This window comes from Polypterus senegalus, chromosome 1, assembly GCF_016835505.1.
Source record: "Polypterus senegalus isolate Bchr_013 chromosome 1, ASM1683550v1, whole genome shotgun sequence".
Classification (NCBI taxonomy): domain Eukaryota; kingdom Metazoa; phylum Chordata; class Cladistia; order Polypteriformes; family Polypteridae; genus Polypterus; species Polypterus senegalus.
In genome coordinates this window covers 181,127,256-181,152,069 of record NC_053154.1, presented here as the reverse complement: position 1 = coordinate 181,152,069, position 24,814 = coordinate 181,127,256, and positions in this window count along the sequence as shown.

The window sequence follows — 24,814 nt, the reverse complement described above, 5'->3', positions numbered from 1 at the left end:
GGTCCTGGAGAGGAGGGTCCATTGGATAATCAAACCTCAGATTCAGGAGGAACAGTGTGGTTTTTGTCCTGGTCGTGGAACAGTGGACCAGCTCTACACCTTTAACAGGGTCCTGGAGGGTGCATGGGAGTTTGCCCAAACAGTCTACATGTATTTGTTGACTTGGAAAAGGTGTTCATCCATGTCCCTCAGGGAATCCTGTTGGGGTACTCCAGGAGTATGGGGTACCAGACCCCTGATAAGGGCTGTTCGGTCCCTGTACAACCGGTGTCAGAGCTTGGTCCGCATTGCCGGCAGTAAGTCGCAACCTGTTTCCAGTGAGAGTTGGACTCTGCCAGGGCTGCCCTTTGTCACTGATTCTGTTCATAACTTTTATGGACAAAATTTCTAGGCGCAGCCAGGGTGTTGAGGGGGTCCAGTTTGGTGGACTCAGGATTGGGTCCCCCAACATAAGAATAAAAATTAAGTAAATCATCAATTAACAAATAAATGTACCTTCAAATGAAAAATTCTAATGTGCAGTCCTGCCTTCAGTAAAATCCACATGTGGAGGCAAGAATCTAAATAATTTGTTTCACAGAATGTAATACTTATAACAAAAATCTAAATGATTAAAATGGAAACGGGACAAAATGGGGACACTCAACTAACAAAAGGGTGTCTTGTCATCCCCAATTCCATAATCATACAAGCTGGGCTGCTCTTTAGGCATCAAACCAGCCTGCCCCACCTAAGTTGTGCTATCCAAAGACTGCACAATTGCACAAACTTGTGCAGAAATCTAATCTTAGACATGTTACTTCTGTGGCTCTCCAGGCATTACTCCATCCATCACTCCGCATTCTGCAAAACACTGACTCCTACTGCAGTATTGTTCCTAGTCATAACCTGAACAATGCGTGTTAACTCTTATATTTCAATCACAGGAAGTAATCAGCAGACAGATCATCCTGACACAATGCCTTCTCTGCCAAAACCAGGAAAACTCAACCCCAAAAGAAAGAAAGAAAGCAAACCTAATGCATTTCTGGATGCATTACAGATTCCACAAATAGATACTGTTAGTGCAGAGGAATTGTATAAACCTCTGGCGCTATCAGAATTACTAGATGCTATAAAGTCACTTCAGAGTGGGAAAGCAGCAGGCCCTGATTGCTACCATGTCAAATTTTATACGAAATTCTCCACTCAGCTAGCTCCCTTCTTGTTAGCAACATTTACAGAAACCAGAGATAATCTGGTGATAATCTATGAACAATTACATTCCAAATTTAATTTTCCAGCAACGCATTTCTTTCATTATCTTCAAATTAGAAACTGTTAAACAGAACCTGCCTGAATTTCCTCATCTTCCACCTTCCTCTATGCTGGAAAAAAATATTGCTCAGTTTCGAGGACTCAGAGATCATTTCTGCAATATATAAAATTATTTTACAGTCCCTCCCTTTCAAAGATCCAAGAGGACAATGTGAAAAGTATCTCTCACTCAACATATCAGAAAAGGAGTGGAAGGTAGCAATGCAGAGAATTCACTCGAGCTCCACATGTGCAAAGCATGCAATTATTCAACTTAAAATTATATATCAAGCACATCTGTCTCGTTTAAAATTGCCCCAAATGTTTCCAGGACATGATCCAACCTGCGAATGCTGCAATCAAGTTCCAGCCTCATTGGGTCACATGTTTTGGGCCTGCACCAAATTAACATCATTCTGGACCAACATTTTAAAGTGCCTTTCAGACAGCCTTGGTGTCACAATCCCTCCTAACCCAGTTAGCTGTGTTTGGTGTTCTTCCAGATGGGTTTAAAGTGGAGAAGGACAAACAAACTGTGATTGCCTTTACTACACTATTGGCATGTGGACTTATATCGGGGAGAATATGTAAACTCCACGCAGGGAGTAAACCTGGGTCTCGTAATTGTGAGGCAGCAGTCCTACCCACTGTGCCACAGTGCCACCTACAATAAAATAAAAAAAAGAAAAAAAAAGAAAGCAAACCTTTGAATATAATAAACACCCAGACATGGCACAACTAATGAAAACAATTATTTGTTATTTTAATATAGTGCCATTCATAGTAGTAATTTTCTTTTTAACAAGTCAAATACAAAAGCACAAGGAGGAATACGTTATGATAAGCCTGTTGCCTGCTTGTCATCTGGTGAATTGAGGTGAGGGGCTGGTCACATCGACTTTATATTACTGATATTGTCTCCTTTCTGCATGCATTCACTAAAGTCAAGAGTCCTGATCTAGTAACATGGCGATTGCCTCTACATTACCTCTAACTTTAAGCTTTAGGCTCCATGCAGGGAGAAGTCCTCCAGGGCCATGATATGTCATTGCTGAAATCTGTTAGTCCTGTCCAGGGGTCGCCAACTCCAGTCTTGGAGGACTACTGTGGCTGCAGGTTTTCATTCTAACCCTTTTCTTAATGAGTGGCCTGCTTTTGCTGCTAATTAACTTATTTTAAACTAATTTTAATTGACTTGCTGCTGAAGACTCAGACCCCTTAATTGTTTCTTTTTCCTTAATTAGCAGCCAAACAATAATGAGATACAAAATGAGCCAAAACATTTGGTGTCCATCATACAATATCTGAAAATAAAGAACAATAAAGGTCTCAGGAGTGTTGGTCTGCTCAGGTCCCCAAAACATTTTAACAGTGCTCTTAGAAAGAGAAAATCAACAATTTCAGTAATGTCTGCTAATGCACCATGAGAGCAACAACAAGCCACAGAATTAAAGAACTTGTTTAATTAATGGCTAGAATTGGCACCTCATTAAGCAGCTGGTTGGAGTGAAATTGGTTGGAGTTTCAGGCCCTCACTTAGTTGGTCTTCTGTTGGTTCCCTTTTCATTTATGTTTTGGTGCCATTTAAGGAAAGAAATTAAGCAATTCAGAGGAATGATAAAGAAATTCAGGGGAACAAATCTTAAAGCAATTCAATTAAAATGAATTTGCAAGAAGTTAATTAGCAGTGCAAACAGGGCACTCATTATATAAAGGGTTAGAATGAAAACCTCCAGCCACGGTGGTCCTCCAGGACCAGAATGGGCGACCCCTGTGTTAGTCAATAACTAATGGTAAGTTTGCTCATGGCTCCCCTCTCGTGATTAAGAAAAACCTCTGCAGTTCTCTGTAGGTGTAGCATGTTCTTTTTTTCTTTAAATATGAAAAAAATAACAGAGAGTGGTGATGTGTTTCATGCAAGCAAGAATTTCACTATATATTTGACAATAATGAACTTATAAACCTATGATAAATTAACATTCCATACATTTATTATTGAACAGTCTTGATCTAATTTTGGTTTGCAGTTTGTGCAGCTGGCAGTCATCCAGTTTCCTTGTGGGCTAGTAATGTCTTCATACCATTGTGGAGCCAAGTCTTTAGAATTCTTAATAAAACTTTTTTTTTCATCATCAGACTTAGTTGTCTCCTCATTTTCTAGTATTGATGAGCACCATTTATGATACACCTAAAGCTGAACTGCTGCATGTTCTCAACAGTGCTGGCTGGTTAGCTGCCAGCTTGCTTGTTTTTTTGGCAATAAGGTTAGATGACCTACTTGTCTAGTGTTAAATGACAAAGAATATGTCAAAAGTGAATTCTGGTTTAATTATTAACACCAAAATGTAAAGAATGTCTGTAAGCAATAAAGGCCACAGGAGGCCCTAACTAAGGTCTGCCTTAGATGTGTCCTCTTTTGACGTGGTGGAATTGCTGTGATCTTACAACATACATTTTGAAAAATGACAATGTGGTGAACTGCCAGTGGCCAGCTGCAAACACACAACATCTGGCTCAGAAGTGTGTCCTTACAGAGTTAGCTAATCAAATTTTATTTGTTGCATGAAAATTATAAATACAGTACAATATGTAGTGAAATGTTTAGTTGCCTTGAAATTAATATAAAGGGACAATAATAATACATAACATAATAAATTCAAAAATCATTATCATATTACACATTTGTAGTAAATAATAATAATAGCCAAAATGATTATTATTCTTTTGGAATTACCTGCACACCTCTGGTGCACTCTGGTTTGTTCGCCTCAGAGGGGACGGGTAGGATACTGACATGGGGAAAGCACAAGAGCTGCAGTTGGTGAGAACTGGATTTCATCTGGCTTTTCTGGGTTGGATGCGCTTTGGCCAAGTGTGGATTGGATCATCACCATGTTGTTTCCTGGCAATCTCTGGAGCCTGCATATTCCCAAGGTTATGGAACAGTCTTGAGATCAGCAGAATCTGTTCAACCGTTTGTGTGTCAGCTTGGGACACATTTGTTCGGACAGGCATTTGCATAGCACTGTTATGCATGGGTGTTTTTTTTATATTGTCATTGTTCTGTATTTTGTTTTAATATTTCATTTTATTCTATATTTTATTGTTCAGTTCTTTGTGGATTTTGTCTGTGCTAAGTGATTTATAAATAAATTTTTACTTACTTTACTTTAGACATTTTCCTTTAATAGGCTGAACTCCTTTAGTCAGCTACAAAGAAACTGCTTCTGAACAGATGTTGAGCGTTCATGGCTGACTCCTGGCAGTTCACCACAGTGAAAGTCCCAGAACTAAGATGCTTTGTAGTATGAATCCATGGCAACACACTTGGTAACATCATTTTCTGTACTGTTCAATACAGTGATTCTGATAGCCACACCAGATCTGTTTAAAATCCTCGACTGGGCCATTATTGAAATGCCAAAGTCTGCCTCATTTCTTGAGCACAATTTAAATTCTTGCTGGCACAACAGCACACACATTACTCTTGCCATCACTCTGATACAGGTTAATCTTTGTTTTGTCTGTCCACCAGACCTTTTTCCAGAATTCTACAGGCTCTTTGAAGTTTTTTTTTTGCAAACTTGGCCATCCTGTTTTTGTGGCTAACTAGTGGTTTGCATCTTGCGGTGTGGCTTCTGCATTTCTGTTCATGGGGTCTCTGACACATCCATATCTGCTTCCTGAAGACTGTTTTTAATCTATTGGACAGGTGTTTGGGGCTTTTTCTTTACCATAGTGAGGATTCTTTGGTCATCAGCATTGGAGGTGTTCCTTGGCCTTCCAGTTTCTTTGTGATTACTGAGCTCACCAGTGCGTCTTTTCTTCTCAATGATACTCCACACAGTTGATTTAGGTAATCCTAAGGTTTTACCAATGTATCTAATGGTTTTATTCTTGTTTTCCAGCTTCATAATGGATTCTGTGACTTTCACTGGCACAGCTCTGATCCTCATGGTGAACAATGGCACCAATGGGCTCTGAAGGGTAGAAGCAGGCCTAGGTGTCTGATGCCTGCACTAATGAAGAAATGAAACTCGCCTGAGTAATTGCAAACATCTGTGACGCCAACTTTCTCAAACATTACAGTGCCCTGAAATGGGGGAACCATGTATAAAAAGTGTTGTCATTTTTACATGATGTGACTGAAATATATGCAAATACTGTACCCTGTAAGTAAAGTCTGCAATGTGCACTTTAATCATGTATGGATTGTTTGATTTGTAATTTTAAACTGTAGAGCAGAAGGGTAAATCAAAGAAAAATGTGACTTTATCCCAAACAATATGGAGGTCACTATTGAACAGTGTGAGTTTGTATAATGAAATTCTTGTGGCAAAACTAATGATGGTAAAGAAACTGCTCAGTGATGTCGATCTCTCTAGAACATGATGTGCACAGGAGTATAACGATCCTATTCACTGAGTAGACTAAATGCTACTACACTGATCATTGGTGTTTCGTCCCATTCTTGTGAGAAATTCTTTTCTAAATTCTTGAGGATCCTCACTGCACTCTGTAGGTCTATGCTACAAGTTAGAAAGAGAACCTTGGTGATTTTAAGCACAAAAAATAATCACAAAAAATCTACATATTGTAGCAGTAGGGGGCGCTATCGCTCCCTTGAACCCTCAGGTACCACGCCAAACACCAGGTAAAAGTGCTACAATTATTATTCTTTTTATTATAAGAATTACGTGCACTAAGGTCCCTCCACTCCACACTACTCATAAATAAACCAATAACTACAATAATAAATCACAATCCTCCACTCCCAGACGCGTTGCCCTCCTACCACCCAGCTCAGCTCGTCATCTGGGAGCTCCCACAGTCCTTTATACACTCTGACCTGGAGGTGTTCCTGCCCAACAGTCCACAAGTCCTTATTCCTTCTGGGTCAGGGTAAATAGTCCTTATCTTCACCCCGGAAGCACATTGTTTCTTCCTGTCCCGGGATTATGACGCACTTCCGGGTTATAGAGCATAAATGAGTCCACTGGCCTCCCGACAGCAACTCCCAGTGGTCCCCAAGGTATCCAGCAGGGCTGTGCATAAAAACTACATAGTCCATGAGGCCCTGCTGGAATTCGGGGCCCGTCCATGCGCTCGGGAAATCTCCTCCTGGCGGCCTGGGGGTGAGCGCCGGAATATGAAGCCGGCCATCCATCACAATATAAATCAGTTTGTTTCACAATTTGCTAAAGGGAACAAAAAACTAACATTGTAATTTAATTACTGATGCTATCCCACTAAGGGTTTATATCTTTACCTTGAAGTCATTTAAACTTAATTACATAGTCCAGTGACAAGTTTTTGTTTGTCTTAGGCCCCCATTGCACCACACAACTTTTCCAGAGATTTTCATTCATAGGCTTCATTTACATAACCTTAGCAAATTGGGGGGAGTCACATAGCACATCCACAACTCCTGGGGCCTCATGTATAATGCCATACATAGAACTCACACTATAACATGGTATAAGCACAAAAGCGGGAATGTGCGTACGCACAGAAAAATCCAGATGCAGGAATCTGTGCGTACGCAAACTTCCACGTTCTTCCACTACATAAATCCCGATCAGCGTGAGAAGTAACACACGCGCATGCACCTGGTGTCCCGCCCCAACCCCTCCCAGAATTACGTCTCTTTGAATATGTAAATCAATATATTGTAAATAGCCCTTAAGCTCAGCATTCTGTGAAAAGACAACAGCAAAACCACAAGGAAAAATGAAACAGTTTCAGAGAATACCACGTGGAGGCAAGGAAAAACGTACTATTTGTTGGTTTAAACAGTGGTATAAACAAGAAAAGAAAGCTGATCGAGTGGCACAGCGTGTCAGATAAACTCTGAAAGCTCAAGTTCACAAAGTCGCAACGTGCCTGGAATAAAAAAGAAGTCACATAAAGTCGCCGTGAAAAGGTGAGTCGTAGCCCACCGTCTGAGTGTCATATGAAAGCTTATTAGGGTACAGAGAAAAAAAAGGCACACAGTGGGGAAAAAGCACAAAATGTCAACTTTAATGTCAAAATTTCCACTTTAATCACATAGTTTATTTTGTCATTAAAGTAGAAAATCATAAACTTAATCTTAAAATTGTTTAATTTACTAGTTTCTGAAATCCCATCGTAACTAAAGTAGTACGTTAAATGCTTTGTTTTGTATTTGATCTTCTATGTGCTCTATGTGTGTGAATCACTACGTGCTTCTTAAACCGGCTTTCTCTACCTCCGACAGGACACAGAATCCATTACATTCATTATATTACAGCTCACTGAATAACTAAAATACTGAGATGAATACATGATATCATTTTCATGATGATAGGAGTTAAAGCATGTTATTAAACATGGAAACATGGAGACGTAATGATTGTGCGCGACCTTCGATAAAATAATTTATTGCAGCAGTACTGTCTCTTTCAAATGTACTAAACTCCAATTTCTGTCCTTCCTTTTCTTTCTCCAAATACCCAATTGCCACACAATCATCTCTGTAATAGACGTTAAGCCCTCTGTAAGCTTAGAACGTGGATTCTTGAAAACTTTTAAGGAACATTGAAATATCTTCGTAGTACATGGATGTTTAATTATTCTATCCTTCACGCCACTCACAGTGAAGCATACAGTGCGAGGCAGGAACAATCTGTGAATGGAGCACCAGATCCTTCCTAGCGTAGTGACACCGTGTCCTTTAATTATTAACAATATACAGTAGATTATTTAAAGTTAAAGTTTTTTCTGTATAATATAATAAACATATTTTGCTGCATTTCATCTTAAAAATAATATTGTCATCATATGTAAATACGCACTTTATAAAGTGGCTCAGGTTGTGTAATATAACTGTAGTGCAAGTTTACAGTAAGGTGATTGTACTTATAAGTACAAACAGTTCTACAAGGAGCAGTTGATGGACTGATGGAGTACGTTTAGAGCTCTTGGGATGAAACTCTTTCTGAACCACGAGGTCCGTACAGTAAAGGTTTTGAAGTGTTTTCCTAGTGAGAAGCAGTTCAAATAGGAAGCATGGCTGAGGCAGCATGTGCTTGATGTTGTATATCGATAATTCTCTTTCCAATCAGCTGCCTAGAGTGGTGCAGTGAGAGTAATATGGAAAAAGGTGATCCATTGTGGCAACCCCTAACGGGAGCAGTTGAAAGAAGAAGAAGAAGGTGTAGTGAGAGTAACAACGCTAAAGCAGCTATGGTATTTAGAATAGTTTGACCATTCTGTCGACCATTATATTGTTACAGGTTAATTACAATCAGATGCATTAAACTAATAAACAATATGCGGTTAATTTCAGTGTATTTATAAAGCCGCTTCAGGAATGTAGATCTGAAAACAAAAGATAAACCACACAGGAAAAGCAGCACTGCTTTGACGCTGGGTGCTGCCAGTCTGCAAAACAGAGAGGAGAATTTGCGTACGACAGCGTATGAAGTACCGTGGAAATATGCGTGTCTTTACGCCAAGTTTAGGTTTTATACATCGCAATTTGAACGTGTAAACGTTCTTACGCAACATTTCTGTGCCTACGCACCATTTATACATGAGGCCCCTTGTCATGTAGTATGACATTTCCATGACTCAGTATGGTAAAATTACTTGTTAATATGAAGGATTCACAGATCTTATACTAAATATGTAATATCAAAAGAAATGTGTGTCAGCTATGCCACCTGAGGCCACGCCAAAGTGAAGTTTTGTTAGTAAGTCACATTGCAAACATAATTAAATACTTTGCTGATGCTTTTGTAAGAATTATGAAAACCAAAAGAAGTATTTGTTAAGGTGTTGTAACATAACAGTAAATGCATAATAGATGCATTTTTGTAGTACGTAATCTAAAGTGTTACCAAGCTGTGTAATGTATATATTTAAATGCCATTTTGTAATAAATAACTTTCCCTTATAAGTCTATACAGATGTGAAGTTAAGAATTCTCTACAATCCCAGATTTCTGTTACTGAAACTGAAAAAAAACAAAACAAAACTTACAATTCATAGTTTTGTCTTACTAGACATGAAAATGACACATAGTTCTGCAGTAGGTTTGTCAATATTCTGTTCTGTTGCATATGTTTATGTAATTACCTTAATTTATTTTCTATTTCCAAAATAGATGTTGTTCTGTAGACAGTTTGTCAGTATTGCATTTTATTTTTCATGTAAAAAGTCAAAAAACAAACTGATGCATTGCATCTTTTAGTTTGTTTGGGCATTTTTTTAAAGCGCACATTGTAGGCATCTTTTCAAATTGAATTTGTTAGTTCACCCTCCTGTACATATCCAAATGCCCACCCCTGGATGACATCCATCAAAAAAACATCACAGGTATGATAATGTAGTCTTATGCAGGCTTACTTCTATTTCTGCTTACTCTAAGCTAAGCATGCTAAGTTCTATGGTCACTCCAATTTTCACGAGAAAGCAAAAAATTGCCAGAGTGCTTGTGGGGCTTCTCCATTCCTCCTACTGTAATCTGCCATCTTCTTCTTCCTATATTCTAAAATCATTTGATTCTGGTTCTCAATTTTGAACTACTAACAATACAAGTGAAGACATAATTTGGGGTCCATTTAAAACAGATATCTGGGTAAGGATCTTTTGCTTGTCAGTTTTGATATACTGTAGTGGCAGAGTGATTAGCAATACTGCTCTTACTAGTTTCAGAAGTGGTACATTGCAGTAAGGTTGGGCTGAGTATAATGGAGAAAGAGAGCTCAGCTTATGTCACCAGATGTCTCTTCTTTGCATGACTTACAAGCAGTCAGTGCGTGCACACAGTGAGAGTTCTCCATTAGTTTGCACTGTAGGGAACTGCTTATGAAGGCCTTTGTAATCCAGATGTAACGTGTTTGCAGCTGACCATTGGCAGATTCCATAGTGTAAAATGTGTGACCTGGATGGATGGATAGATTGTAATGTGAGTTTGTGACAAAATATTACTGCATAAGGCTGGCTACAATTCTACCTCAATCACTGTCCACCAGGAGTCTCATTTATAAACAGTGTGTACACACAAAAATGTTGTGTACGCCTGTTTTCATGGTCACATCGCGATGTATAAAAACTAAACTTGGTGTAAAGCCACCCACATTTTCATGTCAGCTCAATCCCTTGCATATGCAAATTCTCCACTCGCAAATACACTGACATTAACTGCATATCGTTTATTAGTCCAAGGCATCTGATTGTAATCAACCTGCAACCACATAATGGTGCACCGAATGGCCAAACTATTCTAAATACCATAACCACTTTACCATTGTTACTATCAGTGCTCCACTCGGAGTATTTTAACCCAGTGTATCTGAGTGTGGAATCGCAACTGTACAGCCGCTGATCGGAAAGCTCTACCATAGATTGGGTCAACAGCATTAGAAATATCAGGATAAAGCTTCTAGCATATGCTGCCTCAGCCATGTGCAGTCTATTTGAACTTCTCCCATTCGTCACACGCTTCTGCACCTTTCCTGTATAGATCTCGTGGAAAACAGTTTCATTCCAAGAGCTATAAACACACTCAGTCAGTCCGTCAAGTGGTCCCAGTAGAACTGTTTGTACTTATTAGTAAATTCACCTCACTGTAAACTTGCATTACAGTTGTAATATTGCACAACCTGAGCCACATTATGCTTTCATATTATATATTTTTCACTGCTTTTATCTTATTATTATTATTGTTGTTGTTATTGTTATTTTACCATTGAATCTCATTGTACCATACAATAACAATAAGGGAATTCAATTCAATTCAATAGAAGAAAGCATATATTTACAGATGACGACGAAAGGCTTCCAAGTTGATTTAGATTTCCAGGCGCTATCTTCTTGGAGCTCTAGATATCATTTTTAAAGTGATATGTAGTAAAGTATATATATTACATTATACAGATAAATGTTTAACTTCATTAAAATAATGTATATTGTTAATGATTAAATATGCAAGGACTCAGTGGGCAGCAGTATGCTTGCTAGCACTGGTGCGACCCTAGATGGATAGATGGATGGAATAATTAAACATGTACTACAAAGATATTTCAATGTTCCTTAAAAGTTCTGATGAATCGCTGTTCTAAGCTTACAGATGACTTGACATTTATTAAAGAGCTGATTGTGTGGTGATTGGTTATTTGGAGAAAGAAAAGCAAGGACAAGAATCAGAGGTTAGTATGTTTGAAAGTGGCAGTACTGTTGCAATAAATTATTTTATTGAGGTTCACACACAGCACAGCAAACATCTTGCGGGAGGCAGGAACAATCTCTGGAAGGGGTGCCAACTCGTCACTACCAGCGCGCTAACGTACCTCAATGTTTTATACCTGCTTTAATTTCTATCATCATGAAAATATATATATATAATAAATATATCAAGTATACATCTTAGTACTTAAATTGTTAAGAGAGCCGTAACATCATGAATGTGATGTATTCTGTGTCCAGTCAGCGTAAGAGAAAGCCTGTTTAAGAAGAACGTACTGACTCACACACATAAGTGTACATAGAAGGACAAACAGAATACGAAGAATTTAACTTGCTACTTTAGTTACGATGGGATTTGAGAAACTATTAAACAATTTTAAGATGAAGTTTATGATGTTCTACTGAATGACAAAATAAACTACATGATTAAAGCGGGAATTTCAACCTTTTTTCACACTGTGTCCCTTTTTTTTTTTATCTTTTCTCTGCACCCTAATACGCTTTCATATGACACTAAGACGATGGGCTACAACTCGCCTTTTCACAGCAACTTTGATATCTGACCACTTCTTATTTATTTCGGGCACTGTGCGACTTTCTGAACTTGAACTTTCAAGTTTCTCCGTCACTCTGTCTCTCAATCAATCAATCAATCTTTACCCTGTGCTTTTGCCTTTGTCTGTTCACAGAACGCAAACATAAGGGGCTATTTATATTGATTTGCATATTCAAAGTGGATTATTTCAGGGAGGAGACAGGGAGGGACAGCAGGCACGTGCACAAGCGTTACTTTTCACGCTGACTGGGATTTATGAAGCAGAAGAACATGGAAGTTGGCGTACGTACAGATTTATGCATTCAGATTTTTTTGTCTCTAGGTACATTTCCACTTTTGTCCATATGCCATGTTTTAGTGTGAATTTTACATACAGCATTATGCATGAGGCCCCAGGTGTTTGTATACGGTGCACAGTTTAAAGTGGGAATTTAACACTAGTTGTGTTACATTTGTATACAGTACTTTTAATTAACTAGATATATTAGAAGTACTATGTAACTATGTAACATTTCTGTACATAATATTTGTATTTTCTTTAAATGTTTAGATGCTCATCTTCTGGACTGTGCCCTGAGGGACAATAATAATACATAACATTAAAAATTTAAAAATTATTAATAACTTATACATTTGTATTACTGCGGTGGACTGGCGCCCTGCCCGGGGTTTGTTTCATGCCTTGCGCCCTGTGTTGGCTGGGTTCGGCTCCAGCAGACCCCCGTGACCCAGTAGTTAGGATATAGCGGGTTGGATAATGTATGGATGGACATTTGTATTAAATAATACTAATAACCAAATGGATTACTTAACTTAAATAACTTAATGTGAAAGAGTTTAAAAATGAGACATCATGTAGTTCTACTATGTTTGTCTTGCCGTCTGTCATTCTCAGAGCTCTACTTGTGTTTATTTTTCTTTTTGTTGCTTTTTTGTGAATGGATTCAGTTCTTTGATTTGTTTTTATCACCAAGCACTCTATAACATTCGATTTGCTGCTGAAGGATTGATGGGTATGAACTGAATGAATGCTTCTATTGGAATTACCTGCACACCTTTGGCACACTCTGGTTATTCCACTTCTGAGGGGACTGGTAGGACACTGGACACAAGGAAAGCACAGAGCTTTTGTTGGTGAGAATTGGATTTCATCTGGTTTTGTTTTCTGGGATGGATGTGCTTTGCCAGTGTGTGAACTGGATCATCACCACGTTGTTTCCTCGCAGTGTCTGGAGCCTGCATATTCTCAAGGTTATGGAACAGTCTTCCTCCGACTTTGAGATCAGCAGAAACTGTTTGGGTGTCAACTTGGAGCATAATTGTTCAGACTGGCACTTGCATAGCACTGTCATTCTTGGGTGTTTTTTATATTGTCATTGTTCTGTATTTCGTCTTAATATTTCATTTTATTCTGTATTTTAGTGTTCAGCGCTTTGTGACTTTTGTCTGTGATAAGTGCTTTAAAAATGCTTTTTTTCTTACTGTATTTTAGTCACTTTCCTGTAATAGACTGAACTCCTTTAGTCAGCCGCAAAGAAACTGCTTCTGAACAGATGCTGAGCTATCATGGCTGGCTGCTGGCAGTTCACCACAGTGCAAGTCTCTGAACTAAGATGTTTTGTAGTATGAATCCATGGCAACACTACAGAAGCCGAGAGAGGACGTGCAATTCGTTCTTTTTTTAATTGCTTCCTAGAGATAACGGAATAATTTTATCGATATCCCGATAAAACAAAAGATTTTGTTTTCTCTAAATAATGAAATAATTGTATCTAAAGTTTAATGTTTCGCTCATTAAAGCCACGTCCTGTTTCAAATGGCAAAAGAGCAGAACTATATTGATCAGTGTGTCATATTTTTGTTCAATCAAGGGCTGACGCAGGCTGAAATATCTTTATGCCTTAGTTTAGAAAATAACAACGTTAGTGTGCTACATTTAAGAAGACTGTTAGCAAGGCTTCAGTTGTATAGGTGTCACAATCTAAGCGAGCCTGATGCCATTGTGCATCATATGGCAGGGCAGTTAACAGGCCCTAGGCAACTCCATGGATATTGTATGATGACAGAGAGACACAGATTAGTTGAATTAAGGGTCACTAGAGATCTTGTATAAGAAATACAATCAACTTTGGATCCAGAAGGAATTCAGCTAAGGAGACGCAGGAGACTGCGGAGAAGGCATTACCTTTGGCACATGGTCAGCTATGATAACCTCACACCTTTTGGTATTGCAGTGAACGAATGCATTAAAGGCTTCTCACGCCATATCTTCTGGATGCAAGTAAAAGTCACTAACAGTAAAATTTAAGCTGTTGCAGGTTACTTTATTAGTGCTGTTCTGATCTCGGTACTGAAAATATACTTGTCAACAGACTAAAGGTACACTTTCTGACCCTGTTATTCTTCAAGGAAGAAATACTGCAAATCAAAGGATTGGATGGTGCTGGGGATTCTATTGGAGGCGAGATATGGACTAATGGAGAGATTTATTTCTAGAGTTTAACTCTATGGGAGACTTCAATGGTGACGTGGTTGACAAGGGTCTCATTCAACTCTGCTTTCTTGACATTATTCATGTAGGAAGAATTCGTTCATGCAAACACGCACAGACCATAGCAATTTTTTGGCTGATTACATATGAATTCTATATTATTACTAGTAGTCTTTCCCCTTTTTAATTTTTTATGAACTGTAGTGTAATTGCATTTTTTGCCATTTATTGATTAGCCCATCAATGCCAATTAGGCCTAAATGTATATGCTTGGCAGCTGTCTTTTTTTGGGCAAATATTTGTGTTTGCTGAGCCTGACATAACTATTCATGTGAAAGGTGGTGATGATTGTAACGGTTCACAGCTGGATGGGGACCCACGAACATTCCAGTGAATAAAATTATGAAATTCAGTGTGGAACTGCAAGTAAGCTTTTCTGCACATTATTTGGTAAACCATCTTAACATCTTTGTAAAATTACTGTTAAGTAAGTGTGCCTAATTTGTTACTTAGGGATTTAGTGTTGTTTTTCACACTTTACGTTTTTTTAAGTTTTCATGTGAAGGAAGTCACCTTTGGAACATGCAGCGACTGAATTCTGCATTTTCATCTACTATTTAGTGCACCTGTTCAAGTGCGCCAGGAAAGACTTGTGGTGCATATTGCCATATGTGTAAACTGCGTTTTAGAAAACACTTGACAAAACTTTATTTACTTAAACGCAAAAAACAGTCTGAAATACATTCTTGCACTAAAATCAGTACATTTCAGGAAATGAATTTGGATTATTTGTTGAATCCATAATTAGTTTCACTCTGAATACATCCATTATATACAGCGAACTGACCACAGTGACACAAAGATGAACAGTACTCAAAGATAACAAACAAAATCGTCTGTTAAATATACCCCTTTTTAACACCAAAGCAGTTGATTAAAAACCTCCTCTGCTACTTAACTGACCAGATTAATATCCAAGAAGTTTCATTGACTTGATGCTATACTCTGATTAAAAAGTGTTCCTTTATTTTTTCTGAGCAGTATATATAGATATAGATATAGATATAGATATGGGAGCCCAGAGCAATATTCTTTCAGGGGGACAATAATTCTTACCTGTGTACCTTTGTCTATGTTTGCCTGTGTATTGGGATTGTGGTGAGAAGATTAGTATCACATTTGAATATTCTTTGCAGAGGGAGTTAGATACTGTGGTCAGAATGTGGAACAACCATTGGATCAGGCCAGGTGGGAGTGGTTGTGATTTATATCAGGGCAGACTTTTTCTCGTGTACCAAGCAACAGAACTTTCCCAGGCACAGGATTACAGTACCTCCATCCAGTTGACTATGACAAACTTGATATAACTGTAGAAGAGGGTGTTTGCATTTGGAAAACTGGTATTTGCAATGATCCAGATCTTCATCTGTATTTTGCTAATGGAGGAATACCATCTTGAAGCTGGCTATACTGCTATTGAGGCTACTGGGCTGTACAGAGAGCTTAGGCCCATGGTAAGAGAAATACTGTCTGAACCAGAATAGTCAGAAGCCCCTGATGTACTCACACAAACATATGTAAAAATATGTCCATAAAGGATCTTGTACTTACTGTTTTATTTATTCAGGTCTGTTTCTTTTAAGTGTGTATGTTTCAGATAGATAGATACTTTATTAATCCCAAGGGGAAATTTCTTTAGATTTTTTTGCTTGTTTGTTTTGCTGCTATGATGTAACATTTTCTATTCATAGATTTCAGGTAAATGACCTAACCTTGAAAGTTTTTTTGTGCTGAACTTAAGTGCATTGTATTTTGGGAAAGCTGAAGAGTGAAGCAAGACCTTAAAATGATTTGTATAGCCAGTCTGTTGTCAGGTTCAAGTAGCTTTTGGGAATCAACCTTGGCTTGTGTGATAACTATGGTAGTGGCATGAAAGCGTGTGAGGGATTTGGGGGGCTTTAATTACAACTCTTTTCAGAAAAAGTTCTCAAGCATTAGTTCAATTGACAGTTTGTGGGAAAAATTGAGCATTTAGATCAGCTGCTTTCTGACATTTTTGAAAGAGCTCAGCTCATTTGCAAACATGGACATTTTGAGAGGAGCCAGGGCATTTAAATGAAGTTTGCTATTTGCATAGCTGCTGGACACCTGTAAAAGAGCTTGATCTCCAGCAAGAAATCTTTATTTTACTTTTTTACTGAAGGATATATCTCTCTTTTATAAAAAAAATCTTGCAATGAGACAAGACTTTTTTCCTGCAACGAGACGTAATCTTTTGAAGAAAGACAGAGAAACACTTTCACGTCCTGCAAGACAGTCAAGTCACGTCATACTTACAACATTTGGAAGCAAGTCCCGTGATACACATGCAGAGCAGGTTAGAGATAATGGAAATAGGAAAATTCAAAAGATTGCATTAGCGCAAACAAATGGAAAATATTACTCTGTGAACAGAACAGCGAAAAGAGATGGAATAGTGTTTGAGGATGTCTGGGGGAGAAGAGAGAAAAGGCAGTGAGAGAAAAGGACAGGTGCTGTACAGGCTTTTAAACGTTTGAAGTGCTGCATGAAATGAAGATCATACGGCATGGCGACCAAGCAAAGAGGAGGTAAAAAAAAAAATATTTGTTTCTCATTGTATCACCGTTTAAGAGGGGTTTCAGAGGAACAGTTGCATCTCCTTGGGGTGCGTTCAGCCCTCCTCTTCACAATGGTGCATAGCGCTAGCTAGAAGGGGTTGGTGATTGAAGCAAGCAGGTAGCAAAGCCCCCTAGTAATTAATAACTAAGGAACTGGGCCATCTGGAAACTGACATCTGGGACTGAATGAAGACTGCATGAACCCACCCAGGTTGTATAATCTTTGTATTGCTTATATTTGTTGTCATTAGTTATTATGCAAGTAAACATTTTTTATTTGCTGTCATTAGTTATTATGGAAATACATATTTTTAAGTAAAAGCTTAAATTGGTGTCTTTGTCCAATTGCTATTAGCAAGTTGAGTGCTTCGATTGATCATTCCTTAGCTACAGTCCTTTAAGGGTACAAAGGACACTTCTTGGAAGCCTTGTATTGGTGGTAAGTTGGGTTGAATTAAAGGTTCAGCAACGCAGTCTGCTATGACGGTGTCTAGACTTGACAATGAAGTCAACAGGCAAGAGGTTACAGGTAACAGATACATAGCTGGTTTTGAAAAAAACCTAAAAGCTTAGTACATTTTGTGTTAGGTGCTTGCCACAGGTGATCTTATAACACAGTAAAACAAAAATATTATTTTCTTTTTTCTCTTTTGCACTTGGCAAGTGTCACTGATACTTGCTGGTCATGGATGGCTCAATGGAGGAGTTTGCAGCAACCTTCTCTTTCACACATCTGAGTGAGTGTTAGCAGAATGCCCCAAGTACAGAAATAAGTTCTTTTACTTTATTTTTTTTAAAACTTCACTTTTCTTCCTCCTCTTTTTTTATTTGTAGTGTCCCATCACTCAATCAGCATGTAAATACATATCTACACTACTAGACAATTTGGTCATTGCAAGCAGTTTGGAGGTTAAGGCATAGAATTTTTTGACATATTTAATTGCAAAAGCTGTAATATTTAAAATCAATATACTCTTATGCTATTATTTGCAGAAGTAAGATGTCTGAAGATTAAGTGTTTATTTTTTGTAATAGAAAAACAATGAAGTGCACATATAAAACTAGAAAAATATTTTCTGCTCAAATCTTGTTTTCCTCACTACATGACATCATATCACATAATAGACCTACAAAAAAGAAAAGCTGTTAAATGCAAAACATGAATGTACATTGAAAAACTAAAAGTCACTTTCCAACTGTCCCACAAGAAAGAAATGTGCACAAAATTCAACCATCAAGCAGCAGAAATACAAATGCAAATTAGATGGACAAAATCCATGTGAACATTGTGAAGAATTTTTAGATTAATAATTACATCATTTATGTTGTTCTACAAGAATTTTTGTGTAAGCAAAACAACTTGCTTGATCTGTAAAGGTAACAAAATGCAATATGTAACAAAGTAATGCATTGTGATGGATGGCCGGGGATTGTGCCCTACCGGAAAACCTGGAGGAACAGAGAACCAGGAGGAAGGCAATTTATACCCCGGGACATGAGAGAGCAGCACCCCTGGGTTGCATTGGGGCCATGGGCTTGGGGCTCTGAAGGTCAAACCTGTTAGGGTCCATGGCCACCGCCAGGGGACGCCTGGACAGCTGTGGAAGCAAGACCTGCAGCACACCCAGAAATGCTGCCTGAACAGGAGTTGAATTCATGGACAGTGGTTCTGCCAAACGTGGAAGTGCTACCAGAGGTTAATAGGGATTCACCTGGAGCACTTCCAGGTGCACTATAAAAGGTGCCGCCTCACTCCATTAGGGGGGCCGGAGTTGGGAGGCAGAGGACGGAGCTTGCGACTGGAGTAGTGGAGGCAGCAGAAGGAAAGAAAAGGAAAAGAAAGAGAAGGACTGTGAGCTGGGTTTATTGTGGTGGTTCGAGCACTGTGTGTTGTGCTAAGAAGAAAAGAAAATAAATAGTGTCTGTTTTGGACATTTGGAGTCTGTGTCTGTCTGTGTCCCTGGTTCAAGTTCACAGCATTAAAGAGCATTATGTTGAACTATGAAGACTAACATTTAGTAGATTGGCTTTTATTGAGTGAACTATGTTGCCTTTGCTGAGATGAGAAAGAAACAGAACACATATGTAACTGATCTGTGTAAAACATACTTCAGGAAGACAGCACTCCCTATAAAACATTCGGAGCAGTATGTTAATTGTATTTTAGACACCTGTAGTACAGTGCAATATATAATTGTGCTCCTTATTCGATGTATATGCCTACATCCCTGCAATATCTTATCATGTGGCCATTCTGAGGTCTTCAATTGATCAAAAAGTTTTTAATATAATATCCATGACCCATATTCCACTTTTTAACACAGACAGAAACTCTGACCTGAATTCTTAGAAACTGCTGTAGTTGCATGCCAGTTCCAGGGCACAACTGCAAGTATGAGCTTCTGCCTGTCTAGTAAGTTCAGACCTGTCCTTTAATGTAACATTAATGGTCTTTGACAGAAAAAGATCAGACACTGTGTAAAACCTAAGGAAACTTCCGATCCATCTCTCTGACAAATCTTTGAAGGTGAAAAGATGTGGTCCTCTCAATTGGTGGCATTCACTTTGGAAACTGGATGAATTTTGTGATCTTTCTGGGCTTTGGTTGAAGATCATCCAGGATTTTTTCCAGTATATCCCCCTTCAAAGACTCTCCAATACCTATCAGGACTGGCTGCCAGCACATTATTGTAAATGATGGCTCTTGGACCATCTCCCTCTGTGCAATTTCTTTCAACAAGGTCAGCAAGTTTTCTTCTGTTGGCAGATGAGTACAGTAATGACTGTTCAGAATGGTAAGAAAATCTTCCAAATCAGCTCGACTGAAATCATTCAAAGCCTCTGTCAGTGCATCCTTCTCAGTGGGGCTAATGCAGATGAAAAATCACTCCATTAGATTGCTGGTATATGGTTATATATTTGCCCAGAGGGGACTGGGCAGTCTAATGGTCTGGAATCCCTATAGATTTTATTTTTTTCTCCAGCCGTCTGGAGTTTTTTTTTTTGTTTTTTCTGTCTACCCTGGCCATTGGACCTTACTCTTATTCCATGTTAATTAATGTTGACTCATTTTATTTTCTTACTGTGTCTTTTATTTTTCTGTTCTTTATTATGTAAAGCACTTTGAGCTACTGTTTGTATGAAAATGCGCTATATAAATAAATGTTGTTGTTGTTGTTGTTATATGGAGATATAGAAAGAGCTCCATAAAGAAATTGTTTAGCAAGCTGAACAGGTAAGTGTTGAAATCTCTGCCACCCAAAGTCTAAGATTCGGGCAACAGCTTTCCACTCCAGTTCTTGATAAGTGTGATGCAAAGTGGGGATTTTATATGTGGCTCCACACGTTCTTGTTTCATAAGTTCAGTAAGACAGTCCATAACAAGCCCATGCCCAACTCCATTTTCCAACTTTCCATTTTCCAGCACATTCAAATGCTGTATTAGCATATAGTATGTTCTCATATGAAAATTTCTGAATGATGTCAGACACTCAATGCACTTTGTGAATAGCAATGGTGTGCTTCTCAGCTATATTCTCTGGATTTTCATACAAAGATGCAGGTGAAGTATTTGGGGAGGCATGGATTGACCTTGCTTCTGGACTTACGACATCATGTACTGCTGATGGGCACTAAGGTGAAGCCTCTTAGTTGCTGTTTGTGGGTGGATGTTTGGAAGGTTGCACTTCAGTTACAGGTCCACCAGCAATCTCTATCGTATTATGCAATATTCTGAAATCTGTGTTATCACCTGCAGGTCTGGAAACCACTTGCTCAAAAGCAGATTCCTCTTTCTGATTTTCTGTGTCTTCAATCATTTCAATATCATTTTCTGATTCCTGCTGTTCAGGGGCAGGTTGATAAATCAAAGAGTCATAAAGAACATCCAGGGACAAGTTTCCATCATCACCAAGGAAAATAACTTCTTGATCAAATGTTGAAGTGGTGGTAACAGATGGTAAAATTGAAGTTATTAATGGACTGGATTGAAAGGCCTTTCTGAGGACAGAGAGGTATGGGAGGAAGATATGAGAGATAGATCCCGCTGGGCGGGTGCCACTTTTTTTGGGGTTTTGGGTTGCCCCACTTGCCACCCCCAAACGCTGTTCTTGCCCCCACCAGTTGGTCATCCAACCTGCTTAAAGTTACCATTTTGATACATTATCCAACCCAGTTCTATTGTTCTTGTTTTTTTTCGTTCAGCATTCTTGTTCCCCTTACCAATTGCTCAGCGAGGATTACTTTGTGAACCTGTTGTGCTGAGTACAAGCTTGGAAATTTCATTTTTGATCACAGACATTCTATGAGTTTCCTTTTCCTTTTCTCATTGTTTGAAGCTGCTGAAGATGAATTTGTCCAATTTCTCCAAAATGAGGAATATATCTTGAAAGCGTTTCATTATTCATCAGTCTGACAACATCCAGGTTCAACTGTCCCAAAAAACTGTTTTATTATATATATATATATATATATATATATTGTAAAAGACTGATGAGAAGACAGCAAAAAGGTTTGGGGTTTTCCGGCCCCATATATTGTCAAGAATCCACAATATATATTCAAAATATAAGGTCAAAACATAAACAAAACTGTTCATATGCGCGACGCCGTATCATGGCGTCGGTGCCCATTTTATTAGCCTCTTCTGCTGAAGTCTGTGAGGAATTCCTCCACTTTTTCTGTAACAAAATTAAAGATCTAAATAATTCAACTAACATAAATACATCATCTGTTTATATCTCTCCCTGTTTTCCCACTCCATCCAGCTCCTTCTCTAAGTTCTCACCAGTCACATCTGCGTTTGTTAATAACCTGCTTTGTAAGATGAGGCCGACTACTTGTGTACTGGACCCCATCCCCAGCACACTACTACATACCATAATCCCGACTGCTACAACAATAATAAACTCACCCCTTGACACTGGCTCTGTGCCGCTCACTTTTAAAATCACTTCTGTAACCCCAATGTTGAAAAAGTCTGGTCTTGATGCTGACAATCTTAACAATTTTCGGCCTATTTCCCATTTACCTTCCCTGTCAAAAGCTCTTGAGCATGTTGTAGCCTCCCAGCTCACCAATTACTTAACCAGTAATAATTTGATGGAACCCTTTCAATCTGGTTTCAGGGCGCGGCACAGCTGTGAAACTGCTCTGCTATGGGTAACCAATGATTTGCTTATGACAGCAGACTCTGGACAAACCAGCATATTAATTCTATTAGACCTCAGTGCAGCATTTGACACTGTCAGACATGACATTCTACTGTCCAGAATGGAGAACATGCTGGGTATCTCTGGCACTGCCCTCCAGTGGTTCACGTCCTATCTGACTGATAGGCAAGAGTTTGTTAGTCTTGGCAACAGCAGATCCAGCTCAGCGCCAGTCACACAAGGAGTTCCTCAGGGCTCTGTCCTCGGCCCTCTTCTCTTCTGTATCTATATGCTTCCCCTTGGCCATACTATTCGTAGCTATGGACTGGGCTATCATCTTTATGCAGATGATACTCAACTCTACTTCAATGTTAAAAGTGGAACTTCATCAGAGCTTTCTCAGCTCACAACCTGCCTTAGTGAAATTAAAACCTGGATGGAGCAGAACTCTTTAAAATTAAATTGCAACAAAACTGAACTCCTGCAAATTGGGACTAAAATGCAGCTTAATTAAATGAGCTCCTTCCCAGTTCATCTTGGTGGTGATCTCATCAGACCTGCCTCCCCTGCAAAGAATCTTGGTGTCATTTTTGATTCCTCCCTCCTCTCTTATTCCGCTCACATAAATCACATTAAGAAACTTTCTTACTTTCACCTTCGTAACATATCTCGTGTTCGCGCTTTCCTCTCCTTTTCTAATGCTGAGAAACTTGTCCATGCTTTTATCACATCCCACATCGATTATTGTAACTTGCTGCTGGCAGGTGCCCCTTCTAATCTTATATCACAGCTCCAGCTTATTCAAAACCTGGCTGCAAGAGTCCTTACTCAAACCAGCAGCACATCACTCACAACCATCCTGCTCCATCTTCATTGGCTATATATAAAATCCTACTAATAACCTACAAAGCCTTAAATAACCTCGCGCCAAACTACATCAGTGACCTCCATCACTATGTGCCTGCCCGCCCACTAACGTCCTCTGCTTCTGGTAATCTTCTTGTGCCCCACACTAATCTACACTCAATGGGTGACAGGGCCTTCAGCTGTATAGCCCAGACTCTGGAATGACCTACCGAAATTAATTAGATCAGCTGACTCCATGAATTCTTTTAAAAAAAAACCTCAAAACTCATCTGTTCAGGAAGGCTTTTAGCTCTACTTGACTTTATTACCCTTCTTTCAGTTTACCTCTCTGTCAAGATGCTCATATAACCTGTGTGTGTGTGCTAGACAATCAATTATGTTGTGTGTTAGGTTTTTCTCTGAATTTATTTATTTATTTGGTTTGTACAATGCTATATACTGTATACCCTGCTGTTGTTTCTTATATTCTGTAAGTGCCTTGAGCATGGGAAAGGCGCTATATAAATAAAATGTATTATTATTATTATTATTATTATTACTATAAGACCTTATATTCTACTCAGTTTAAAGAAGATGAGACACAATCTAAGGCATTTTTTGACACAATACATTATACCACAGCTAGATACTCTTAGTGCAGAAGAACTGTTCAAATATCTGACATTCTCAGAACTACAAAATGCTATAAATACACTACAAAGTGGTACAGGAGAAGGCCCTGATGGTTCCTCAGTGGAATTTTATGAAAAATTGTTCAACTAAGTTAGCCCCACTATTATTAGCAACATCTATAGAAGCTAGGGACAATTCTATCTTAAAATTTTAGTCAAGCATTAATTACCATCTTTCCAAAGAGAAATAACGACTTATTTCAATGTGCATCATACAGACCAGTTTTGCTTCTAAATAATGGTGTTAAGATACTCTCTAAAACTTTAGCTATAAGGATTGAGTACTGTAAGTGTTCAAAAGTGCAAATACCGGCCAAGGCAGGAACAATCCCTGGACAGGGCACCAGTTCAATTCAGGGTGAACACAAGCACACACTACGGCAATGGCAATGTATATAAACATAAACATCAACATAAACATCAACAACAGTAATACATTCTTAATTGTCACACATATGAAACAACACATATATCTTTGCATATGTTATCATTAATCATTAATAATAAAAATAATAGAAATGACCATGAAATAAGCAAAAAGGGGGACTATTTATGGTAAGAGATGGGATGTTATGGTTAGTGGGTTGGGTTGCCACCTCATGCCCTTTCCCTGTTGGTAATAGGTATATTTTTAATAGTTTAATTTCAGTACCCCTACTGTAATAACAATAAGGGCTGGACTTCCAGGGTCCAGTGTTTCATATTGACGGATAGTGTATTGTTAATACAAATGTCCAGGAGATATTACTACAGAGATGGGTGTACAATAGATTCCAGCTCAATTTTCAGGTTTCAATGCTTTGTTCTGCCTACCACTAGAAAAAAAGCATTTCCTTGCATTTGTTAGAATGCCAATAAACATTAGTGCAGTTTTTACCAACATATTGCACTGTCTCTCAGATCTTTTTCGTCCCCAAAAAATATTTTGACTG